General features: G+C 45.7%; 1 protein-coding gene and 1 non-coding gene across 2 annotated transcripts in view; both read left to right on the forward strand.

The window, feature by feature from the left end:
* Nucleotides 1-25,597, forward strand: part of LOC124712262 — a 55,818-nt gene that overhangs the window by 14,942 nt on the left and 15,279 nt on the right. The gene's annotated exons all lie outside the window — the stretch shown is intronic.
* Trnas-cga lies at nucleotides 17,635-17,709 on the forward strand. Its single transcript has one exon. It is a non-coding gene; the product is annotated as a tRNA-Ser (tRNA).

Consider the following 25,597-nt stretch of genomic DNA (forward strand, 5'->3'; position numbering starts at 1 on the left):
CGTCATTTCGCTATGTACAGTATGCTTTATCCACGGCGGCACGCTAATAGTTTACATACTTAGCAGTTCCAGAAATGTTTCCACCCTTGGCCCAAAAGCCAATGATCATGACCTTTTGAACTTCAGATAAAACCTTCCGTCTCTGCATTAACGACTGCACTGTTTTCGCCGTCCCCCGACACGCTTTGTATGCCTTCCACTGCTAGTGCTACCACCTGCTGTCTGTGAGTGGTTACTGGACGTTGACGTCGATCATAGGCGGTGGTCACGTTAATGTGACTAGACTGTGTAGCTGATTGGCTAAGTCACAAAAGCCAGAGGGAGGTGTTCACTAGAGCATGCGTTGTGCAGCATTGCAATAATTCATGACAGCCTTTGGTTAACGGCAGCTTTAATTAGTTTTATTTCTTAACATCTCTAACGCAAAAATTTTAGACTGTATTTTATTTCATTATTTCGTTTTCCATGTATTGTAGAGCGCTGCTTGAGAATTGAAGAGTGTCAAAACTACTAATCGTGATATTAAAAACTAAACTACGCCTGAACAGGCCATAAAGGCCCACCGGTACCGACTGGCCGCCGTGTCATCCTCAGCCCACAGGCGTCACCGAATGCGGATATGGAGGCGCATGTGTTCAGCACACCGCTCTCCCGGCCGTTTGTCAGTTTACGAGACCGGAGCCGCTACTTCTCAATGAAACAACTCTTCAGTTTGCCTCACAAGGCCTTTGTGCACTCCAGTTGCCAATAGCGTTCGGCAGACCAGATGGTCACCCACCTAACTCAATCTCGACAGAGCTTAAATTCGGTGATCTGATGGGAAGCGGTTTTACCACTGCGGCAAGGCCGTTAGTAGTGCTATTAAAAGGAAGTATAGAACTCACACTTCACAGCCTGTCTTGGTGGTTTGAGCCTGTGAGGGTTATCAGAATTTTCAGCGTATGCGCTTAGAAACTTTCGCTAAAACGGTTTTCTGTATTTTAAAAGCAACTATCCATGTTCTGTGGTCCGCAGCTCGTGGACTTGCGGTAGCCTTCTCTCCTCCCACGCCCGGGATACCGGGTTCGATTCCCGGTGGGGTCAGGGATTTTCTCTGCCTCGTGATGACTGGGTGTTGTGTGATGTTCTTAGGTTAGTTAGGTTTAAGTAGTTCTAAGTTCTAGGAGACTGATGACCATAAATGTTAAGTCCCATAGTGCTCAGAGCCATTTGAACCATGTTCTGTGAAAAGGAAGTGACCAAGCAGCAATGGAGGAAGGCTACGTTAAACTGATCGAAATGGAAGGCATTAAACCATCCACAGCTCGTCGGGATGCTACCAGACTGCTCATACCCCAGTATTTCCGTGGCTATAGGATATGTTGATTAAAATCTCGTCTATATGCGAGCTTATTTTCAGTACGGAAGAAGACATTCGTGCAGATGAACAATAGTGTGAGTACATGTTGGCTATAGGGTGGGTCTAACGTTACTAGAACTGTTGAGGTGGAAATTGCAAAACAGAACGTCCAGAGCACGTGTGCATGTACCCTATTTTCGGGCACTGAGAAACGTCGAATCATTGACGGTAAGGATGTGAGAGGCTAAAAGCAATGACCACAGGCGAGAAGAGCAGGCACAGGTTCTTCCAGAATGTCTGAGTACACCACGAGAAAATCGTAGGATAATTCGACTGGCGCAGACCGATAGACGCATGACACCACCTTAAATCTGGACGGAAGCTACCACCAGAGTGCACTACGAACTGTCGGGAACAGAGTACTGGAAGCTGGTTGAGATCTCAAGTTTCCATATCGCTGACACTTCCATAGTGTAGAGCCAGAACCAATGTGACTTTGGCCCGAATTTTGCCCTCCGCCACACACCGCTTGGTGGCTAGCGGAATATCTATGTAGATGTAGATCCTCCTTAAAAACGAAAAAAGCATTTTCTTACCGTCCTCTGTCCAATATCATTATCCCCATATACAGCGTAAATGCTTCTGGCTGCCTCTACTGCTGTCACCTCTCTATTGAACTCAAACAGAGGAATATGTCGGCACTCCATTTTCTAGCGTCCACAGCTTCGTACACTACCTCCAAATGACAAAATGACAATATGTAAACTCAAACAGCAACAGCGAAACAGTACTTCAGTACCCGTCCTCAGACGGTCAGCATCTTGACGGTTAGACGATATTGTTGAACTTGTGAGGGCCATTTAACATTTCGTATTTCCAACGATTGGTCCTCATACCGCTCCGATGAAGGCCAGCCACGCGGCCTCAAAAGTCGCGGTCCGCGTACTCTGCAGATTCGTGGCGTTACCCGCTCGCGAGGTGTGGGCTGCACTTTCACCCGTGATTTTAACGAACGGCCCACGAGCTCAGCTCCAGTGGCGGCAGTGTTTGGCTGGAGGCCACCGCAAGGATGCGTCAGGACTTCGGCGGGCCGAGACGTAATGGACGCGACGCGCTCCAGTTTGGTCGCTACTCGGCTTTCACCCGGATGAAGTAACGCAGGTGCCGTCAGTTGGCAGCCTTGAGCAACGGAAGCCGATCCTTGGAAACCGCAGGCTGTTTTTCTTCCATTACACGGACAGGTAGCGCCTCTCCCTAAACCACCCAAGCCGAACACTGGGACGCTTCTATCAAGTACGAGGTCAACTCATTCTCACCAAGCGAGGTGTGTCGCGTGATACTATAGTGGCCAAGGCTCTGGACTCGAACTGAGTGAACTGAGTGAGGTTGCACAGTGGGAAGATCGTGCTATCGCATCCGACGAGATGGGGAGGAGGGATTGGGGCGGCGTTTATATCCCCGTCCGACCATTCAGGGTGCCCAGACGCTGGTGTACTTCCAGTGTTACATATTTTCTCTTATACAATTTAAATTTCCCGGTCGTTCGACGATTGTGCAAACTGTTCCTTTACTTCACCAGTTCTTTGCGGTCGCATCGATTCAACATCATTGTTGTTGTTGTGGTCTTCAGTCCAGAGACTGGTCTGATGCAGCTCTCCATGGTACTCTATCCTGTGCAAGCTGCTTCATCTCCCAATACCTACTGCAACCTACATCCTTCTGAATCTATTTAGTATATTTATCTCTTGGTCTCCCTCTACGATTTTTACTCTCCACGCTGCCCTCCAATACTAATTTGGTGATCCCTTGATGCCTCAGAATATGCCATACCAACCGACCCCTTCTTTTAGTCAAGTTGGGCCTCAAATTTCTCTTCTCTCCAATTCTATTCAATACCTCCTCATTAGTTATGTGATCTACCCATCTAATCTTCAGCACTCTTCTGTAGCACCATATTTCGAAAGCTTCTATTCTCTTCTTGTCTAAACTATTTATCGTCCACGTTTCACTTCCATACAAATACTTTCAGAAATGACTTCCTGACGCTTAAATCTATACTCGATGTTAACAAATTTCTCTTCTTCAGAAACGCTTTCCTTGCCATTGCCAGTCTACATTTTATATCCTCTCTACTTCGACCATCATCAGTTATTTTGCTCTCCAAGTAGCAAAACTTATTTACTACTTTAAATATCTCATTTCCTAATCTAATTCCCGCAGCATCACCCGATTTAATTTGACTACATTCCATTATCCTCTTTTTGCTTTTGTTGATGTTCATCTTATATCCTCCTTTCAAGACACTGTCTATTCCGTTCAGCAGCTCTTCCAAGTCCTTCGCTGTCTCTGACAGAATTACAATGTCATCGACGAACCTCAAAGTTTTTATTTCTTCTCCATGGATTTCAATTCCTACTACAGACTATTAGTAGACAACATATATGGACGACTTGCTCTCGAGATACACGTATCACTGCTTGTCTGGCACGTGTTTTTCGATCTGTAATTCTGCTTTGAATATAACTGAATCAATGAACGTACGGAGCTACTATAAATTATTCACTCGTTTTCAAAGATTGATATTTTCCGAAGTATTAGGTTTATACTAACAATAAAATAGTAAAATTATCATGTCTCTCTGCTTGTCTTTCACCACTCTTTTCACAGGTAATCAGAGTGTAACTTGGGGCAACATAAAGACTTTATTTCATCAGAATCGGAACAGGGAAAATATATTTTAATTTAAAGTTATATCTAAAACCGTCTGTTCAGTTTAGTAGGTCTTTTTTAAAAAAATGTTGTCATCGGGACGTGTACATACAGCTATCTTAACAGTGTGAATGTCAGTTATGACAATAGTAATAGTAGAACGACATAACACCCAGCCCTGAGCAGAATAAATTCGTGATCTGGCCAAGAATCAAACCCAGGACCCTTCGGTGAGCAATCCGCTGCGCTACTGAGGCGAACATGCTTAGTTGTTTGGATGTTTAATCGTCACAGCGTAATACGTCAAAGAACCAAGAGGGGGCACTGTTAGTTTCGTAGTACGTCAAAGAACCAATAGATGGCGCTGGTGGTTTTTTTAAACTCCGTGGCAGACGAATTTTCGGAAGTTTAAATCAGTAGCAGAGTTAAGCGCCTCAATATTATCTTTACGAACACAAAGTAACAGCGAATTTATTCGGCTAGGATATACGGGTTCACTGATTTCGCTTTGTTTACTGGGAGCATAAACGACGTCGCTTTGCTTATTTTGATAGCTTTTATTTATATTTGACTCCTTTCGACGGAAAGATTTTTTCCACCTCAGTGACAGAAGTATTTTCGGAAATTTGACAGAAGCATTTTCGGAAATTCATGTCAGAGACAGAATTAAGACCGCCGTCTTACCTTTACAAGTACAAACTAACACTGAATTTACTTGCCTATCGCGACATTACCGTTGCTTCTATCGATGGGTTTTGTTTATGTTCTTTGCTAGATAAAAAGATTTTATTAAGATTCCTTTGTGATTTAGGTGCCTACTCATTACTGTTTCATTTTTTTTATTTACGAATAAAAATGTCTAGACAATGGTGGAGTTTTCCTGAATACAGCAGAACATCTAAAAGTCTAAGGACTATGTGGTCTCAGAAATTCAGTGAAGATTGTGGCAAAATACTTGCTGCAGCTCGCTTAACATCAGGCTTTAACGCCCTCTTTAGAAACATGATAGTGATGGGATGTGGAGCAGGCGAACCAGTTTTTATGCCCTGAATCCCTATTAATCCCTAACCATTTACCGTTTCACTTTAAACATGCAGAACTCCTAATGCGCTTATGTTATGCCATGACTATACAGAAAGCACAAGGCCACAGAGGGCGTGTACCAGGTTTGGGTTTTCGCACGGCAGCTCTACATGGCTTTCTCCCGTATTAGGGAAGCACACAAGCTCTTTGTTCGTGTCCCCAATCATACTACTTCAAACATTGTATATAAAGAAGCTTTATTGATGAATTCTTCTCAGGTTATCAGCAGAGTGGTGGCGTCGTCTTGTCGCAACGTTTCAGTGAGTTTCATATCCATCAACTTCTGACTTCGCCAGAAGATAATGGGTACGAAACTCATTGAAACGTTGCGACAAGACGACGCCACCACTCGGCTGATAACCCGAGAAGAATTCCAGTGGAATAAGCCGAGAAAGACTGAAATCGCGTGTAAGAAGCTTTATAATTAAAAAATAAACACACGTGCGAAGTCTCGGGCATAGCTATAAATAAACATTCGGGCAATGTCGGGTTTCTCAGCTAGAGTACAAATATCATTGAGACATAAATAGAACCGTTAACTCACCGAGTTTGCATTATGCTCACCAGTTGGCGTACGAGTGCAGTGGCTTGATGAAACGGCGTCAAGACAAGAAAAGAGTTTTCGTGTGTCGGAATATGCGAGATGTTTGTCTCTTACACCAATCAAGAGTGCATTCAGGGGAATTATGGAAGAGAACCGCAATGTAAAAGGAGCATTGTACATTGATATTTACACTTTAGGGAAACTCGTTGTGTCTGTAAAAAGAAAAGTACTGATCGACCAAGCGTGCCATATGCATCCGTGGGGAGGGCGAGGGAAAGTTTCGTACGGAGTAAGGAAAAAGTCAAAGGTCCACGCAAGCCGCGAACTTGGAACACCGCAGCAAACTGTGTGGGAGATTTTGCGAATGCGCTACATTTCAAACTGTACCGTCTGCAGCTCGTGCGCCAATTACACTACTGGACATTAAAATTGCTACACCACGAAGATGACGTGCTACAGATGCGAAATTTAACAGACAAGAAGAAAATGCTGTGATGTGCAAATGATTAGCATTTCAGAGCATTCACACAAGGTCGGCGCCGGTGGCGACACCTACAACGTGCTGACATGAGGAAAGTTTCCAACCGATTTCTCATACACAAACGGCAGTTGACCGGCGTTGCCTGGTGAAACGTTGTTGTGATGCCTCGTGTAAGGAGGAGAAATGCGTACCATCACGTTTCCGACTTTGATAAAGGTCGGATTGTAGCCTGTCGCGATTGCGGTTTATCGTATCGCGACATTGCTGCTCGCGTTGGTTGAGATCCTATGACTGTTGGAATCGGTGGGTTCAAGAGGGTAATACGGAACGCCGTGCTGTATCCCAACGGCCTCGTATCACTAGCAGTCGAGATGAAAGGCATCTTATCCGCATGGCTGTAACGGATCGTGCAGCCACGTCTCGATCCCTGAGTCAACAGATGGGGACGTTTGCAAGACAACAACCATCTGCACGAACAGTTCGACGACGTTTTCAGCAGCATGGACTGTCAGCTAGGAGACCATGGCTGCGGTTACCCTTGACGCTGCATCACAAACAGGAACGCCTGCGATGGTGTACTCAACGGAGAACCTGGGTGCACGAATGGCAAAACGTCATTTTTTCGGATGAATCCAGGTTCTGTATACAGCATCATGATGGTCGCATCCGTGTTTGGCGACATCGAGGTGAACGCACATTGGAATCGTGTATTCGTCATCGCCATACTGGCGTGTCATCTGGCGTGATGGTATGGGGTGCCATTGGTTACACGTCTCGGTCGTCTCTTGTCCCCATTGACAGCACTTTGAACAGTAGACGTTACATTTCAGATGTGTTACGACCCGTGGCTCTACCCTTCATTCGGTCCCTGCAAAACCCTACATTTCAGCAGGATAATGCACGACCACATGTTGCAGGTCCTGTACGGGCCTTTCTGGATACAGAAAATGTTCGACGGCTGCCCTGGCCAGCACATTCTCCAGATCTCTCACCAACTGAAAACGTCTGGTCAATGGTGGCCGAGTAACTGGCTCGTCACAATACGCCAGTCACTACTCTTGATGAACTGTGGTATCGTGTTGAAGCTGCATGAGCAGCTGTACCTGTACACGCCATCCAGAGGTCTGTTTGACTCAATGGCCAGGCGTATCAAGGTCGTTATTACGGACAGAGTTGGTTGTTCTGGGTACTGATTTCTCAGGCTCTATACACCCAAACTGCGTGAAAATGTAATCACATGTCAGTTCTAGTATAATATATTTACCCAATGAATACCCATGTATCATCTGCATTTCTTCTTGGTGTAGCAATTTTAATGGCCAGTATTGTAAAACCAGAAGATTATGAGCTGCGCCTGAAGCTGATGTGTGTCAGTTCTGTTGGCCTCCCAGGTCGCCTGATCTACGCCTTCTGACACTTTCCTTTAGGGTTTCTAATAAGGACAGTGTTTACGTACCCCTGTGTCAAGAACCCTGGAACAGCTCAGCTCAGCTGTTGCTGCACAAGGTAGGGAACGAACTTGACTACCACTTGGATGACGAGACGGCAGTCATAGAACATTTCTAGTATGCAAAATGCAAACTTGGCGAGTTTACGGTCGTATTCATGCATAAGTCAAATACTTTGGAAACTACAGAGCTTCGAAAACGGATGAATCATTTATAGTAGCCGTGTGTTATGGCGCAGAGGGATCTTCAAATTAAACAGTTTATGAGTAACACTGGGTTCATTGTGTGTTGAGTTTATGAAGAGATCCTTACGTCGATCCAAAGTGTACATGCACACACACACACACACACACACACACACACACACACACACACACACACACACACAAAACTCACATTTTACTTGAGCGCGGTTCTATAGTTTCTGTTTTCGATAGGCTTCCAGCAGAACAAATTAATACGAGTCAGAAAATCCATATTTTTAGACCTTGATTGAAAAGTTTCCTTTTTTAACACTTCCTTCATGCTGTAAAGGACTTCTTCGCGGTCGTTTACAATTTAGTTTTTTGTGTCGCCGCTTGAATAAAGGAAATGGTTCTCAACCCGAACGTCAAAGTCCGGAGTGGTGCACTAAGTAGGTTATTGTGAACTGACGTAGGCACAGGGAGCTACTTTATAATTCAACGTGAATTACGAACTATGGTACAACTTAGTATTTTTCAGAAACTGATTACAGTGGCAGAGGTAAGGGTAGCGATTGGTAACAGAAAAATGATACGGGCAATTAGGAAACGAACCTTAGAGTATCGAATTCGTGATCTTAGACTCAGAGATTGAGACACTATTTCACCGAATCCAACAGTAGGTGTCTCGCTTTAGTGCACTTGTTGTATTGTACTGTATGTTAGTTAACCGGGGGCCTAGAAACAATGGAGAGAGCCTCCGTCCCCGCCGCAGCCGTAGTGGTCCACAACCCCACGACGACTACCGCAGTCCACTTCACCCTTCCGCCGCCCCACACCGAACCCAGGGTTATTGTGCGGTTCGGCCCCCGGTGGTCCCTCCCCCCCCCCCCCCCCCCCAGGGAACGTCTCACACCAGACGAGTGTAACCCCTACGTTTGCGTGGTAGAGTAATGGTGGGGTATGCGTACGTGGAGAACTTGTTTGCGCAGCAATCGCAGACATAGTGTAGCTGAGGCGGAATAAGGGGAACAAGCCCGCATTCGCCGAGGCAGATGGAAAACCGTCTAAAAACCAGTGCACTTGTTACTTGAATTTGCATCATTTCCTTGAACTGCGCAGTTACTGGCCGAGCGGACGCCGTTCTGAGCAGCTTCTCGCTCAGGACATCGAGAGATCTAGGCCTGTAACGAACAGTGCCAATCTTGTGACATGGGTACAGCCTTCATCTTATCTGTTTATGTGGCTATACATTTGACCAAGTTAGTTTGAAACTTTGAGTTCGCAGCGGTTTTAGTTACATGTCACTTGCGTCATGCTCTTCTGGTGATTTCTTCACATTACTAAAACACTGACCAGCATTATATCAAGTGAGAATACTGCAGCGACTGTCAATTTAAGCAAGACATTAAGGTTAAGTCGTCTCACTTAAGTTTTCAGCAGAACGCTGAACTAATTACGAGGCACTGTATGGCAGGGCCTGTCCTTTTCAGACGTACGAAGGAACATTGCATCCTACTTATCAACAGTACAGGCACTGCAGAACAGGTCTCTTTTTATCCACCTACACCAGGCAAGCTCCATTAAATTAAAATGCCTCCCCTATACGGTAATATACGTAATGGATGTACGAAAAGGTTGTACACACATTATTGACGACTATGAAAGCTTGGGTCTGTCCGCGAAGCGTGCACGGATAGCCTAATGCTAGCGATAAGCGGAAAATACATGTTCAAGTCCCAGTCCGGCACCTGTATTCATTGTCGTCATTCCATTATACAGCTAATCGTTGCCTATAATCGCAACAGGAAACACATTTCATGTAATTACGAAATTATTGATGTTTATGTGGTCATTTGCTGACCAATCTGTATCTCCAAACGGCTGAAAAAGTGCAAAGTCGCAGTCGTATGTTTTCTGTCTAATGACTTCCAAGGGCAAGAAAAATTTGGATTTCAATATTTTATATAATTAAATACTGAATTTAGAAACTTACATTGTGGTCATAATCTACTCATTATGATGTATAATCTTACTTTAAAGGTTTAACGCAATACATCAGTAGTATAAATGTTAGAAACTATATATGTCTTGAGGCAGCGTAATTCTAGGCGCACAAATTCATACACCATTTGAGAATGAGAGCATTTAGCGACTTCTAGAAACATTACGCATAATTTAAATTTTTCTAAATTTTTTCTCACTCAAACCCCCACATCATGAAAGGAAAAACTGTATCCCTTACTACATTTTCGCTGTTCTTGAAAAAAAAATCATTATCAGACATGACGTTTCACTTTATCAGTTCTTTACTGCTACAACTATTCGTAACACATTTCGCCGGCAGTAAACACAGACACCAATAAAAGTATAAGGGGAATTCAAATGAAGACGTGACAGGTGGATACACATATTCACTACTGGCCATAAAAATTGCTACACCAAGAAGAAATGCGGATGATAAACGGGTATCCATTAGAGAAATATATTATACTAGAAATGACATGTGATTACATTTTCACGGAATTTGGGTGTATAGATCCTGAGAAATCAGTACCCAGAACAAACACCTCTGGTCGTAATAACGGCCTTGATACGCGTGGGCATTGAGTCAAACAGAGCTTGGATGGCGTGTACAGGTACAGCTGCCCATGCAGCTTCAACACGATACCACAGTTCATCGCGAGTAGTGACTGGCGTATTGTGACGAGCCAGTTGCTCGGCCACCATTGACCAGACGTTTTCAATTGGTGAGAGATCTGGAGAATGTGCTGGCCAGGGCAGCAGTCGAACATTTTCTGTATCCAGAAAGGCCCATACAGGACCTGCAACATGCGTCGTGCATTATCCTGCTGAAATGTAGGATTTCGCAGGGATCGAATGAAGGGTAGTGCCACGGGTCGTAACACATCTGAAATGTAACGTCACCTGTTCAATGTTTCGTCAGTGCGAACAAGAGGTGACCGAGACGTGTACCCTATGGCACCCAATACCATCAGCCAGGTGATACGCCAGTATGGCAATGACGAATACACACTTCCAATGTGCGTTCACCGCGATGTCGCCAAACACAGATGCGACCATCATGATGCTGTAAACAGAACCTGGATTCATCCGAAAAAATGACGTTTTGCCATTCGTGCAACCAGGTTCGTCGTTGTGTACACCATCGCAGGCGCTCCTGTCTGTGATGCAGCGTCAATGGTAACCGCAGCCATGGTCTCCGAGCTGATAGTCCATGCTGCTGCAAACGTCGTCGAACTGTTCGTGCAGATGGTTGTTGTCTTGCAAACGTCCTCATCTGTTGACTCAGGGATCGAGACGTGGCTGCACGATCCGTTACAGCCATGCGGATAAGATGTCTGTCATCTCGACTGCTAGTGCTTGTTGTCTTGCAAACGTCCCCATCTGTTGACTCAGGGATTGAGACGTGGCTGCACGATCCGTTACAGCCATGCAGATAAGAGGCCTGTCATCTCGACTGCTAGTGATACGAGGCCGTTGGGATCGAGCACGGCGTGCCGTATTACCCTGCTGAACGCACCGATTCCATATTCTGCTAACAGTCACAGGATCTCGACCAACGCGAGCAGCAATGTCGCGATACGATAAATCGCAATCGCGACAGGCTACAATCCGACCTTTATCAAAGTCGGAAACGTGATGGTACGCATTTCTCCTCCTTACTCGAGGCATCACAAGAACGTTTCACCAGGCAACGCCGGTCAACTGCTGTTTGTGTATGAGAAATCGGTTGGAAACTCTCCTCGTGTCAGCACGTTGTACGTGTCGCCAACGTCGCCAACCTTGTGTGAATGCTCTGAAAAGCTAATCATTTGCATATCACAGTATCTTCTTCCTGTTGGTTAAATTTCGCGTCTGTAGCAAGTCATCTTCGTGGTGTAACAGTTTTAATGGCCAGTAGTGTACCACTGACAGTATAAGGAGCATTCAAATGAAAAGGTGTAAGGTGGAAAATGAGTAAGCTAACTGTTTATTACACACATCAAAAAAAGTTTTGCATTACCACAGTTCCCAGAACTTATGAAGATAGACATTGACTGTGGGTATTGTATCACAGACACAGCCCCTTTGACTGTTCAGTGATGTCACTAAACCCGCCCAAAGATGGTAACAACAGTGCATGAGCAGCGGCTATTAGACGGAGGGGGTCCGACAGCCGATCATTTCCAGTCATTCCACCAGGAAGGAGAGACACGGCTCATGTTGTTTGTAGTTTAACCGTGTCTAGATGGTCAATACCGTGGTTCGATCGCGTCCGCATTGTTACTTTGTGCCAGGGAGGGCTCTCAACAAGGGAAGTGTCCAGGCGTCTCGGAGTGAACCAGAGCGATGTTGTTCGGACGTGAAGAGATGCAGAGAGACAGGAACAGTCGATGACATGCCTCGCCGCTCAGGCTGCCCAAGGGCTACTACTACAGTGGATTACCGCTACCTACGGATTATGGCTCGAAGGAACTCTGAGAGCTACGCCACCATGTTGAATAATGCTTTTTGTGCAGCCACAGGACGTCATGTTACGACTCAAACTGTGCGCAATAGGCTACATGATGCGCAGCTTCACTCCCGACGTCCATGGCGAGGTCCATCTTTGCAACCATGACACCATGCAGCACGGTACAGATGGGCCCAACAACATGCCGAATGGACCGCTCAAGATTGGCGTCACGTTCTCTTCACCGACGAGTGTCGCATATGTGTTCAGACGATCGTCGGATACGTGTTTGGAGGCAACCCGGTCGGCCTGAACGCCTTTGACACACTGTCCAGCGAGTGCAGCAAGGTGGAGGTTCCCTACTGTTTTGGGGTGGCATCATGTAGAGACGACATACGCCGCTGGTGGTCACGGAAGGCGCTGTAACGGTTGTATGATACGTGAATGCCATCCACCGACTGATAGTGCAACCACATCGGTAGCATATTGGCGAGGCATTCGTCTTCAAGGACGGCAATTCGCGCCCCCATCGCGCACATCTTGTGAATGGCTTCCTTCAGGATAACGACATCCCTCGACTAGATTGGCCAGCATGTTATCCAGACATGAACCCTATCGAAACATGCTTGGGATAGATTGAAAAGGGCTGTTTCTGGACGACGAATAGCTGTTGAGGAGTGGGACAATCTGCACCAACAATGCCTTGATGAACTTGTGGATAGTATGCAACGACGAATACAGGCATGCATCAGAGTAAGAGGACGTGCTACTGCGTATTAGAGGTACCGGTGTGTACAGCAGTCTGGACCACCACCTTCGAAGGTCTCTCGCTGTATGGTGGAACAACATGCAATGTGTGGTTTTCATGAGCAATAAAAAGGGCGGAAATGATGTTTATGTTGATCTCTAGTCCAACTTCCTGTACAGGTTCCGGAACTCTCGGAACCGAAGTGAACTTTTTTTATGTGTGTTTTTCGAAAGTAGTCGCCGTAACTGTTAACACATTTATCGGACGGTGAGACAAGACTGTCATTGCCTTCATGAAAAATGTTAGCGGGTTGCCTACGAACCCTGACACTGTGCAAGTGTGCACCTCTTCTTCCGCATTAAACTGACGGCCACGAATGTCTTTCTTCAGGACTCGAAAAACATGATAATAGCATGGGGAGAGATCGGGACGTTATGGAGCATGTGCGTGGGCTTCCCACTGGAATTTCTGCAGCGTAGTCGAAACAAGTTCGGCAACATGCGAACAGGTAATTTTATTTTGCGAAGGGTCTGGCAATCGCTTGAAGACAAATATTTTCACGTGGAAAAGACGCCGATAACAGCATACGTTTTTTCTTTTTTTTCATGAAATTTCTGAATACAGCATAAATAACACCAAGTTGAAGGAAAAGGAAACTGGAAGCTGAGAATAAATCATTAAAATAAATGAATGTAAGAACCCTGGTTGTGGCTTCTCATGCTTAGGTTGTTATGTCTTTCCAAGTAAGTGGAACGATCTCGGGTGACTAACCTGCGTGACTAACTGAAAGAGGTGGTTGGTCCGGGTGCGACCGCCTGGACAAGTCTGTAAAAGCAAGCGTGTCGAAAGACCAGTGTTGCAGCAGCAGCGTGCACTTTTCACTGTGTCCCAGAATTTTTCGGGTACCAAACGAAAAGAAAAACACTCAATGTTCTTTAGGTAGTAACAATAGACTTAGCTTGTTAGTTCAGCGAATAGGTTGCTCAACTGTCCTACTAACATATTAGAATAAAGGCCCAAAAAATACTGAGACATAACAGTGTAATAAGAATTACAAGAGGGGTACAAGAATAACTGTTCGAATTACATGTAACTGTGTAGGAGGGGTACAAGAATAACTGTTCGAACTACATGTAACTGTGTCTTGGCTTTTGAAAGGCACTGATATATTTTCTTCGCATTTGTTTAAAGTGTTGTTGGTGAACACTTCTTGAGATTCCAACTTATCAATGACATTAAACAAGTCGCCAAATTTCGATGAGACTATGAGGCGTCCCTCTTCGAAACACCGCGACTCAACAGTGTTTATGTCCATCTGGGTTCCCCTACAACTGCTTATCAGTTCCATAATCCGCCAATGTCTACAGTCTAAAAGTATTGTTTTATTTTTTTTATTTTTGTAAAAAAATTATTTTATCTGAATTCATAGTATAACATGACCAGGAAATTGTGATGAGGATTCTACAACGTAGCTTTCGGTATACGAATTTGTGATATTCGGTGTATGTGATCCGTGTCGGATCGACTTTAGGTAACGGATACTCCAGACAGATTTGGTGCGGTGCACGTCCATCCCCATTAAGCATTTACGTGTAACTTCCATATCCTCAACGGCCCATCGATGCACGTGTACAAAGTAAAATCTGGTTGTCTGGTGGTAAAGGGCGTCTCTGGCAGCCTAGATGTCGCGGTATTGGATCCCGGTCGGACCACGGATTTTTCAGTATGCGTTTTAACCTAGCCTCCACCTCTTAACGAACTGAGGAGTCGCCATAAACGACACGTAGTTCGCATTCCCCGTTAAACTGTAGCTGCTTTTTCCCCGCTTGGGTAACTGGGATAGGTTAGGGACACGCAAGTCGCCAAAGTGGCATACGATACCTTAAAGACGCACATATTTGTGAACAGAACATCACTTCAGAAGAACAATTTTAAAACCATAAAACATATGTCACGTTCGGATGATATTAATATTTAAGTTTTCTGTCTGTACGACAACATAATGAATATCAAACTTCCGTGGTATTTCAGAAAGACGTCACGAAGTGCGGTGTGAACTTATACAGGGCCATCGAGTCAGAGAGGACAGCCGCGCGGGATTAGCCGAGCGGTCGAAGACGCTGCAGTCATGGACTGTGCGGCTGGTCCTGGCGGAGGTTCGAGTCCTCCCTCGGGCATGGGTGTGTGTGTTTGTCCTTAGGATAATTTAGGTTAAGTAGTGTGTAAGCTTAGGGACTGATGACCTTAGCAGTTAAGTCCCATAAGATTTCACACACATTTGAACATTTTTTCAGACAGGACAATGGCAACAAAGGCGCTTCGAAGGTATCTCACAGCTCGTTGGCAGTAATCACTGGTGGACATCTGTTTGGCAGCCCAGTCATAGGTTCTCCGATGTTCTACGACGCATGCTTAGAGACTCGTTAAGATAAAATGGAGCGCTGTCTTCTTGACCTACATCGCTAAAGTTCCGCAGCTTTCTTTTGTGAACACTCGCGGTTAGCAGCAAGTAGCAGTCCAAACTGATCTTGTGACTCAATCTGGTACGCGGGCAAGTGATTAGAAAGCAGAGCTTGTTGTTGGAAGCAACGTTTAGATTTACAGTTTCCGCCGTCATACGCCCCTTTTTCACGAGCAGCTGTCTTGTCTCAATCGTCTGCTCGTGGCAAGTGAGTCTACTGCCCCAGGCAGCCTTATACAGCACTCCGTCCGGCCTCAGGATCGCACTGCGTGCGTTCAAAAGCAGCCGATTGTGGAATGCACTGTTTCCCCGATGGGACCTGTGACTTCCTTTGTCCCGGCCAGCAGTTGCCGCGGTGCCGTGTGTATAACCAGCGCCAAAGAAAGATCGAGACCCGCCCAAGTCTTCCAGAACTGTGCCGTCTAGGCAGCCCCCCACGTACCCCTTAGTTGCTGATATAAATCGGGTAGTACATTAATGTGAAACTTAATCTGAGATAGTAAACTCATTTATAGTAATTTTTTTAAATGGTAGTTTACTACTGGAGTTGTCTACAGACATAACAGTATAATGTCCAGAAAATAACCTCTTCAGAGAATATGGAAGTGAGGAATGAATTCCAGATAGGGATGAGAAGGTAGCCCATTTCAGGCATTAGCAGTTCTATGCACCTCGACCATGACTGATGTCGCAAACCCCATCTGCCTGTAGTGTTTTGATATGATGTCAACAATAATGCACAGTGGTTTACTTGATTGGCTCGTCGGCTGAGCTGGCCTCTATTGCCCGGCTGCGGTAGAAGTAAGCTTTCAGAAATTTGCAATTGGCACTCTAAACTTTTTAGGGTGGTAGCAAAAATTAATCAGCTGTTTTTATTTCAAGAAAATGACTTAAAATTAGTTATTACTAACGTTTTTAACTGGTTCGGAGTTGGAAGTTCTTTTGGCTACTTAAAAGTCGCTATTCATTTTCCAAAATATCAAAAATACTCCATATCCCCATGTCTAACCCCTGTGCTCCTGTGACGATTTACGACATACGAGCATAATATTCGCCTTTTTTGGAGTTGGTCTATCCACTTGTTTCCAGTGCTTGCTTTGTTTCTTTGTTGTCTTGGCGTCATAGTAATACGCCAGCTATCGCTATGGGGATTAGGAGGCACACCAAGTTATTTGCATTGGCCTGACAGGGCTGCAACATTCCGCTGGTGCCTCGGGTCGTCGGGCTTCTTGAATGGTTGTAAGCAATCGCGGCACCCAGCGTCGACGACTTCTGTCATGTTTAAAATGTTGTGCAACTCAGCCCGGATTCTTGCATTGTTGTTTCAGTTCAAAAGCAGAAAACGAAATACCTACACTATTTAACTTCATTAATAGTCTCCACCATTCGTTTTTTTCTTTTTTTTGGCTTGCCTGGCCACATGCTGCGATATTTTTCCAGAGATTTCAATTTAAAACCAAACACCTGCCACAATGGGAACTTGGAATGGTTCCATTGAAAAGTAATCACCACATGCATTAAGACATTTATCCTACTGGGAGACGAGATGTTCAGTTCCTGTTTCCTAGAACGTGGTCGGCCGCTGACGGACACATAATCGCACACACTTTTGATTTTCCTTGTCCAGCTAACGAACGTCCACTTCAATCTTTCTTCAGGTCGCCAAAGATGTGAAAATCACATAGCAAAAGATCCGAGATGTACGGACAATGTTGCAGTGTTTCCCAACCACCTTCGTCCGATTGGCAGTGTGGGGACAGGCGTTACGTGAAACAGGATGATTTCCTCCGAGAGGGCTCCTAATTGTTTTGACTTTATGGTGCGTCGCAGTTCCTGCAAAGTGTCTTCAGAGTGCTGCGCATTGATTGTGATTCCAGACTCGAGGAATGCGACTAGCAGAGGGTTTCTGCAGTCGAAGAAGGTCATCATGACCGTATCAGAACTTGTTTGTGCCGGCATGAGCTACCTAAGCACGACTAATGCCCCGTTCTCACAACTTTACTTCTGCCAGTACCTCTCATTCTGGAAACATCCCCCAGGCTGTGGCTAAGCCATGTCTCCGCAATATCCTTTCTTTCAGGAGTGCTAGTTCTGCAAGGTTCGCAGGAGAGCTTCTGTAAAGTTTGGAAGGTAGGAGACGAGGTATTGGCAGAAGTAAAGCTGTGAGGACGGGGTGTGAATCGTGCTTGGGTAGCTCAGTTGGTAGAGCACTTGCCCGCGAAAGGCAAAGGTCCCGAGTTCGAGTCTCGGCCCGGCACACAGTTTTAATCTGCCAGGAAGTTTCTTATCAGCGCACACTCCGCTGCAGAGTGAAAATCTCATTTCAGCTTTAGATTTCTTTGCCAGGGCAAATGTGGGATGTTTCCTCTGTTGGCTCTGCCGTTTGCCCTCAAGATGTCGGAACGCTGTCGGACAGGACAGAATCATCCTATTGCATGATAACGCCTTCCCCCCCCCCCCCCCCCCCCCCCCGCCTCCCGCTGTCGAGCGGACGAGGCTACACTCCAACAATTCAACAATTTAGTTGGGAAACACTAAAACATCGTCCGTACAACCCGGGTCTTTCACCGTGTGATTTTTACATCTTTGGAGACTTGATGACAGGCATGCGTGGACGTCGGTTCCATTCGGACGAGGAAGTGCAAGAATGGGTGCGGTTATGGATCTACGAAACAGGAAATGAACGTCTCGTCTTCCAGAGGGATAAGTGTCTTAATACATATATGGTGGTTACTTTTGTACGGATCCATTGCATGGTCTCGTTGTGGGGGGTATTTAGTTTTCATTTGACTGCCTTCATACACCATCACTGCAGACATGTGCCTGAAAACAAAGAAAAAAATTATTTACGTAGCTCTATTTTTTTGAAGAAATAAACGAAACTTTGTCTAAATCTCCTACAGCCTGTAGTATTATGATAGTTATTACTATATGCAACAGACAAATCTTACAAGCTTCGTTATATCCGTTACGCATGACGAAAGACAATTGTGATTTAAATTGGCGGGTTATGTACTAGCGGTATGCAACCAGTAGCTTTTTAAATTTAATATGATGCATTATACCATTAACTACACTCCTGGACAAAAACGTGAAACACCCAGACGACACAGTCAGATGCCAAAATAACTTCGTACACGTACACACCATCAGAGGGTACGTAAACGATTGGAGTTACAGTTGTCTGTGACAGGTGCAGTGGTACCAGAGTGCTTTTGTGTTGTTTATGTATACTGTTGTTCAAATGTGTGTGAAATCCTATGGGACTCATCTGCTAAGGTCATCAGTCCCTAAGCTTACACACTACTTTGCCTAAATTATCCTAAGGACAAACACACACACCTATGCCCGAGGGAGGACTCGAACCTCCGCTGGGACCAGCCGCACAGTCCCTGACTGCAGCGCCCTAGACCGCTCGGCTAATCCCGCGCGGCTAATCCCGCGCGGCTTTACTGTTGTTATCAGGCTTGGTAACATATACGGGTTGATTCAAAGTTCCTATTAGAGGCTTCTAGGAGATGTAGAGCACACTTTGAGGATGAGGTTTTGATCAGGAAACCATGTCCGGAAATGTACGATTTTGATGTAACATAAGTTTGGCAATCTGTCAAGCAAATCTCCCAGTTCACGGTACGCACAGAAACTGAGAGAAGGGCGCCGACGTCAGTCCCTGTTCTAATAGTGACCTCACATGACGCCTTCGTCCAACTACAACTGCTCTTAGAAATTGGTACGTTCGAAACTGGGAGTATTGGCTATGGTGCTCCATGGACGTCCCGGACTCTCGACTTTAAAGAGGACGTCCTTAACGACGTAGAAGAGAACCCGAGGACAAGTACTCGAAACACTGCCCATGCCAAGTGATCCTGCAGCATACAGGTCAGAGCTTGTTGTCTCTGCTGCGTGCGTACCGTGAAGTGGGAGAAATGGAAGTGATCCGATCCTCAAACTGATTTTATATCTAAATGGAGCATTTCCAGACAAGGATTCCTTATAAAAACTTCTTCTATTAAGTCCCCTCTACAACCTATAGAAGCCCATAATAGGAAATTTGAATCTTTCTATACAAAGAGCGCAAACAGTGTCAGATGTTGAGTGATCACTGCTAAGGACACCGAGATGCTGCACACTCGTTTGAGACAGAGCTAAAGAGCAAATTAGACAGTTTTAAAGGGGCTTTACAGTGGGTCTCCATGTGGCAGGCTAGCTGAAACGGATCGTGCAGTATCCAGATTTGTGGGGCTTTCGGACGTGAAAGTGGAAGGTGAGGACAGGTATACTCGTCGCTGAGGTCCTGGTCTGAGGAACTCAAGGGAGGACTGCCATATTGCGCACCAAGCATACTGTAACACCTTCGCATCTGTGCTTGCCACCCGATAAGTAATGGACTCCCTGTAACATTTAGCGTCATCCCGCACCATTGGTCAGAGCAAAGTAGCAGCAATAGGCAATTGCCCTCCAATGTGTAGGCTGTCGGAATCACTACAATACAAACAGCAGCATGGGGTGGTGGTGCCATGACTGGGAAGTATGGACTGCTGATAAATGGTGTTGCACTGTGATCGGTTATGAATCGCGGTTCTGCACTACCCCAGGGGACCATCGTTGGCTAGCGTGGTGGCTGCCTGCTGGGAGGTCCAATTTTTCCAATTGTTTGGAGAGGCACAGCCATCAGGTAAGAGTTCAGGTCACGGCTGGCAATGACTGAGGAAATCGGAGGGAACAACTGTACGTCAAGGACATTGTGGGTCTTCACATATTACCTCTCATGCGACAGTGTTGTGGAGCTACACTACTGGCCATTAAAATTCCTGTACCAAGAAAAAATGCAGATGATAATCGGGTATTCATTGGACAAATATATTATACTACAACTGACATGTGATTACATTTTCACGCAATTTGGGTGCATAGATCCTGAGAAATCAGTACCCAGAACAACCACCTCTGGCCGTAATAACGGCCTCGATACGCCTGGGCATTGAGTCAAACAGAGATTGGAAGGCTTGTACAGGTACAGCTGTCCATGCAGCTTCAACAGTAGTGAGTGGCGTATTGTGACGAGCCAGTTGCTCGGCCACCATTGACCAGACGTTTTCAATTGGTGAGAGATCTGGAGAATGTGCTGGCCAGGGCAGCTGTCGAACATTTTCTGTATCCAGAAAGGCCCGTACAGGACCTGCAACATGCGGTCGTGCATTATCCTGCTGAAATGTAGGGTTTCGCAGGGATCCAATGAAGGGTATAGCCACGGGTCGTAACACACCTGAAATGTAACGTCCCCTGTTCAAAGTGCTGTCAGTGCGAACAAGAGGTAACCGAGACGTGTAACCAATGGCACCCCAAACGATCACGCCAGGTGATACACCAGTATGGCGATGACGAATACACGCTTCCAATGTGCGTTCACCATGATTTCGCCAAACACGGATGCGACCATCACGATGCTGTAAACAGAACCTGGATTCAGCCGAAAAAATGACGTTTTGCCATCCGTGCACCCAGGTTCGTCGTTGTGTACACCATCGCAGGCGCTCCTGTCTGTGATGCAGCGTCAAGGGTAACCGCAGCCATGGTCTCCGAGTTGATAGTCCATGCTGCTGCAAACATCGTCGAACTGTTCGTGCAGATGGTTGTTGTCTTGCAAACATCCCCGTCTGTTGACTCAGGGATCGATACGTGGCTGCACGATCCGTTACAGCCATGCGGATAAGATGCCTGTCATCTCGAGTGTTAGTGATATGAGGCCGTTGGGATCCAGCGTGGCGTTCTGTATTACCCTCCTGAACCCACCGATACCATATTCTGCTAACAGTCATTGGATCTCGACCAACGCGAGCAGCAATGTCGCGATACGATAAACCGCAATCGCGATAGGCTACAATCCGACCTTTATCAAAATCGGAAACGTGATGATACGCATTTCTCGTCCTTACACGAGGCATCACAATAACGTTTCACCAGGCAACGCCGGTCAACTGCTGTTTGTGTATGACAAATCGGTTGGAAACTTTCCTCATGTGAGCACGTTGTAGGTGTCGCCACCGGCGCCACCCTTGTGTGAATGCTCTGAAAAACTAATCATTTGCATATCACAGCATGTTGTTCCTGTCGGTTATATTTCGCGTCTGTAGCACGTCATCTTCGTGGTGTAGCAATTTTAATGGCCAGTAGTGTACTTTTCAGGAGAATGCTCGCCCACACATGGCACATAGTCTCTATGAACTGTCTGTGTGATGTTGAGTTTTCCGATGGCCAGTAAGATCCCACATCCACCCCCAATACGACTTGTGGGACCAGATCTGACATCAACTTTGCCCCAGTACCAGTAGCCTTGATATCCAGCTAGGTTCAGGAGGGGATACGACTCCTTCATGACACCCTTCTTTACTGTATTAGTGCATGCATCCAGGCCGGGAGGGGTGCAACATCATACTGGTAAGAGGACTTATACTGCTAAGGTCTTTGTAAATTTGACTCGCTTTTGTAATCATTGCAATGACTTCACATAACCTCTCACCCCGTAAAGTGTTCGTTTCCTCCTCCCCTTCTGGGTGCTTCAGTTGTTTCTTTTTCCTTTTTTTCTTTTTCCAGGCAGTGTACTTTTGAGCCAATGCAGGCTCATCATCGGACTGAGGTGTTATCAGAAACATTACAAGATGTTTCAAAAAGAATATACATACTTCGAAGACATATATTTATTAAATTGTAAGACATACAACCATGAAATATGCCTCGCGGACTGGCTGCGCGGTTTGAGGCGCCATGTCACCGATTGTGCCGCCCCTCCCGCCGGATGTTCGAGTCCTCCCTCGGGCATAGGTCTGTGTGTCGTTATTAGCATAACTTACTTTAAGTAGTGTGTAAATCTAGGGACCGAAGACCTCAGTAGTTTGGTCCCTTAGGAATTCACACACATGGAACATCGGACACACATTTACGAGTGAGTCAGATCGCTGGTCGATCATGAGCGATCGGCTTGTTATCTTTGGCGCGTCCCCGGGCATGAGCATCTTTGCGCTTTCGGCGGGGGGCGCGCGGGGCGGCGAGAGGCAGTCGGTTTGGGGCGGCCAGTGAGACTGGCGGAGTTGTGGCTCGGGCGTAAGCACATGTGTGATGCCTGTTACGCTGGGGCTGTTTGCTAGTCGTGAAACTCTTGCGGCGGTTACTGGTTGCCTGGAAGGCATTTGATATAAACTGTGCCAAGCCTCGCAGTGAGAGGGGAGTCCGGAGTTGGTGTTGGCCTAGATGTTTGTACAAATTGAGGTGCCTGTGTGAGAAGCACGGCGTGGGCCTGTTGGTTGCTTCGTCCTTTTGGCAGCCACCACATGCGGATGTTCGGCTGAAATGTCTACAGTTTGCCGGCCGAAGTGACCGTGCGGCTAAAGGCGCTGCAGTCTGGAACCGCAAGACCGCTACGGTCGCAGGTTCGAATCCTGCCTCGGGCATGGATGTTTGTGATGTCCTTAGGTTAGTTAGGTTTAACTAGTTCTAAGTTCTAGGGGACTAATGACCTCAGCAGTTGAGTCCCATAGTGCTCAGAGCCATTTGAACCATTTTTTGTCTACAGTTTGTGGTGAGCATAGTGTGAACAGGTTCTCGTAGGATGTGCTCCCAGCCTGACTCTTAGCCTGTGTTATTTGTGGGTGCCGACCCCTTGTCTGTTACTGCTTCCGGGTGTCCTGTAAGATTTCACAGCAAAACTGTGTTTTTGTGGCATTCTGTGTTTCTGGTTCAGCCTCCGCCTAGAAAGGGGAAAGATTTGGAATTCCTTAATGCTGTAATTTAAACATATGTAAAAGAAAATTGTTCTTTCAGAATAAGCGCCTGTTTCTGGGGCCACTGCAGTTCAAACAGTAGTGGCATAATGTTAATGAGTATTTGTCAAATAAGTGTATGAATGTCTTGCTGTTTTCTGGGGCACGGAGCTGTGTTATTGAACTCATTTTGAAGTGTTATGTTGGGAGAACGACTGCTCCCCACTTCAGTGTATTCTTTTGAGTAGTATTGTAAGGTTTTTTGGACATATGTCGGGGGGGGGGGGTATTGATCCAATTTTGTTTCTCTTTCTTTGAATTACGGTGAATTGCTTACTTCATCTGGTTAGTGGCTTAACTCGCGCTTCACGCATTAAATCAGGTGTTTTTGACATTGTTCTTTTTATTCCTGTTTCATGTCAGACAGATTGAAATGTAACTTCATTTATGTTAGTTGAAATAAATGTGTTGGATTGACAACGAATTATGTGCAATCGAAGTAAGGGACCCAGTCCTTCATTAGTGCTTAACAGTGGCGTGTGGTTCGGGTTGTGAGCCCCGTGCTCGTACCAACGAGTCTCTCGGGTTTATATTACAGATCTTCAGTATATGCTCCACATGTGAAACGAACAATATCATATCGACACTCGAATTCCTCGCGTATTCGTGCATATCCTCCGTCATTGTAGTTATGGCAGTATGGATCCGGTTCTTCAACTCTTCTCGATTCTGTGCTAGTGTTGGTGCATAGACGTTGCCTTAATGAAACTGCAAAGGAAGAAGTCACAGGGCGTCAGATTCGGTGACCGTGAAGGCAAGCTGAGAAGTGCTAAGTCACGGCTGTTTGACGGCCAATCCAACAACTCTGTAGAGATTCATTCAGATAGTCACGTACTTGGCCGTTCCTGTGAGGGCGTGCTCCATCTTGTTGAAAAATAAAGTTGTCCTCGTTAAGCCTCGGAAACAACCAATTTTGTAACATAACGAGATACTTCTGACAATTAATCGTGTTTCCATCAAAGAAGAATGGGTCGTAAACAGATCGCACATTGACTTTGGGTGAATCTCATGCATGTTCAGGGTGTGCATGTGAGTTCTGTAGCCCCCAAATTCGAACACTGTGTTTGTCTACTTTCCCAACAAGGTGGAAAGTCGCTTCATCACTGAAAACGATGCGTTGGGAGAAAGTATTATCATTGTCAATAGCATTATGAAGCTCGTCAAGAAATGCAACGCGTTTGTGTTTGTCGTCATGACGTAGAGCCTGTAACAGTTGTAACTACGGCTTCATAACCAATCATCTCAAAACACGCCTAATTGTTGTTGTAGACAGTTGTAACTCCCGACTGGTATGACGGGTTAATTTCGTAGGACCACGCTAGAAAACGAGGGTACTCTTTCCTTTACATACACTGCCTGTGTCTAAAAACTGTCGATACCATCTGCGAATGTTGCATGCATTCGGGGGATCAGTTTGGAATCACCCTGAAATGTCTTTGCACTGTAATCGCGGAATTCCACTTCGCAAACTCGAGAACACAAAATGATTTCTGCTGCGGAGTAACCATTTTACAATATCTGACGGTAACCAAATAAGAGAAGACAACCGACATCTAGCGGCAATGAATATAAACTGGAAAATGTATTTGTTCCTCGAATAACTGAGCCGTTGTTTAGCGATCGATAGTTTTGACAACGTAATACTCTGTAATACGTATGTTCTTTTTGAAACACCCTGTATTTTCTGGATCGTGTGCAGTCGACTCTAGGGTCGCTGTGATTACATGGCATATTAATGAGAAAATTATTTCGAGAATGTACACTGCAGGAAAAAACATTTGTATGCCCTTTTACAGGTATCCAGTTCACTCAAGATTTATTGTTCAAAAGTGCATATGCGTTTCTGAGGTATCAGGTACCGACCCATGCTGAAACACCTGGTGTAACCTCCACTGGCAGCAGTTCAGTCACTCACGCTATCATCCAGTCCATCGTAGAGATGGTGAGTACTGTCCTGGGGTACGTTATTCCACACCTTCTCGGCCTGTCCACGTAGTTCTGTAATAGCTGTTGGTTGACGAGTCGCATAACACACTTCTTGTCCCATGATATCCCACACGTGCTCGATTGTAGACGTGTCTTCGATTGGAGATCAGTCTGTAGATCAAACTGGCCAGCGCAGTTGCTTCACATCTTGCAGAGCACGTTGTGTTTCACGGGCAGTGTGTGGGCGAACTTTATCCTATTGGAAGAACATATCACCTTCCTGTTACAAGAATGGCAGAAGAATGTGTCTAACAACATTATACACATACTGTGCACTGGTTAGCGTCGTCTCCAGAAACACAAAGTTGAACGAGAGTTGTAGCTGGTTGCACGCCAGACCATA

This window comes from Schistocerca piceifrons, chromosome 8, assembly GCF_021461385.2.
Source record: "Schistocerca piceifrons isolate TAMUIC-IGC-003096 chromosome 8, iqSchPice1.1, whole genome shotgun sequence".
Classification (NCBI taxonomy): domain Eukaryota; kingdom Metazoa; phylum Arthropoda; class Insecta; order Orthoptera; family Acrididae; genus Schistocerca; species Schistocerca piceifrons.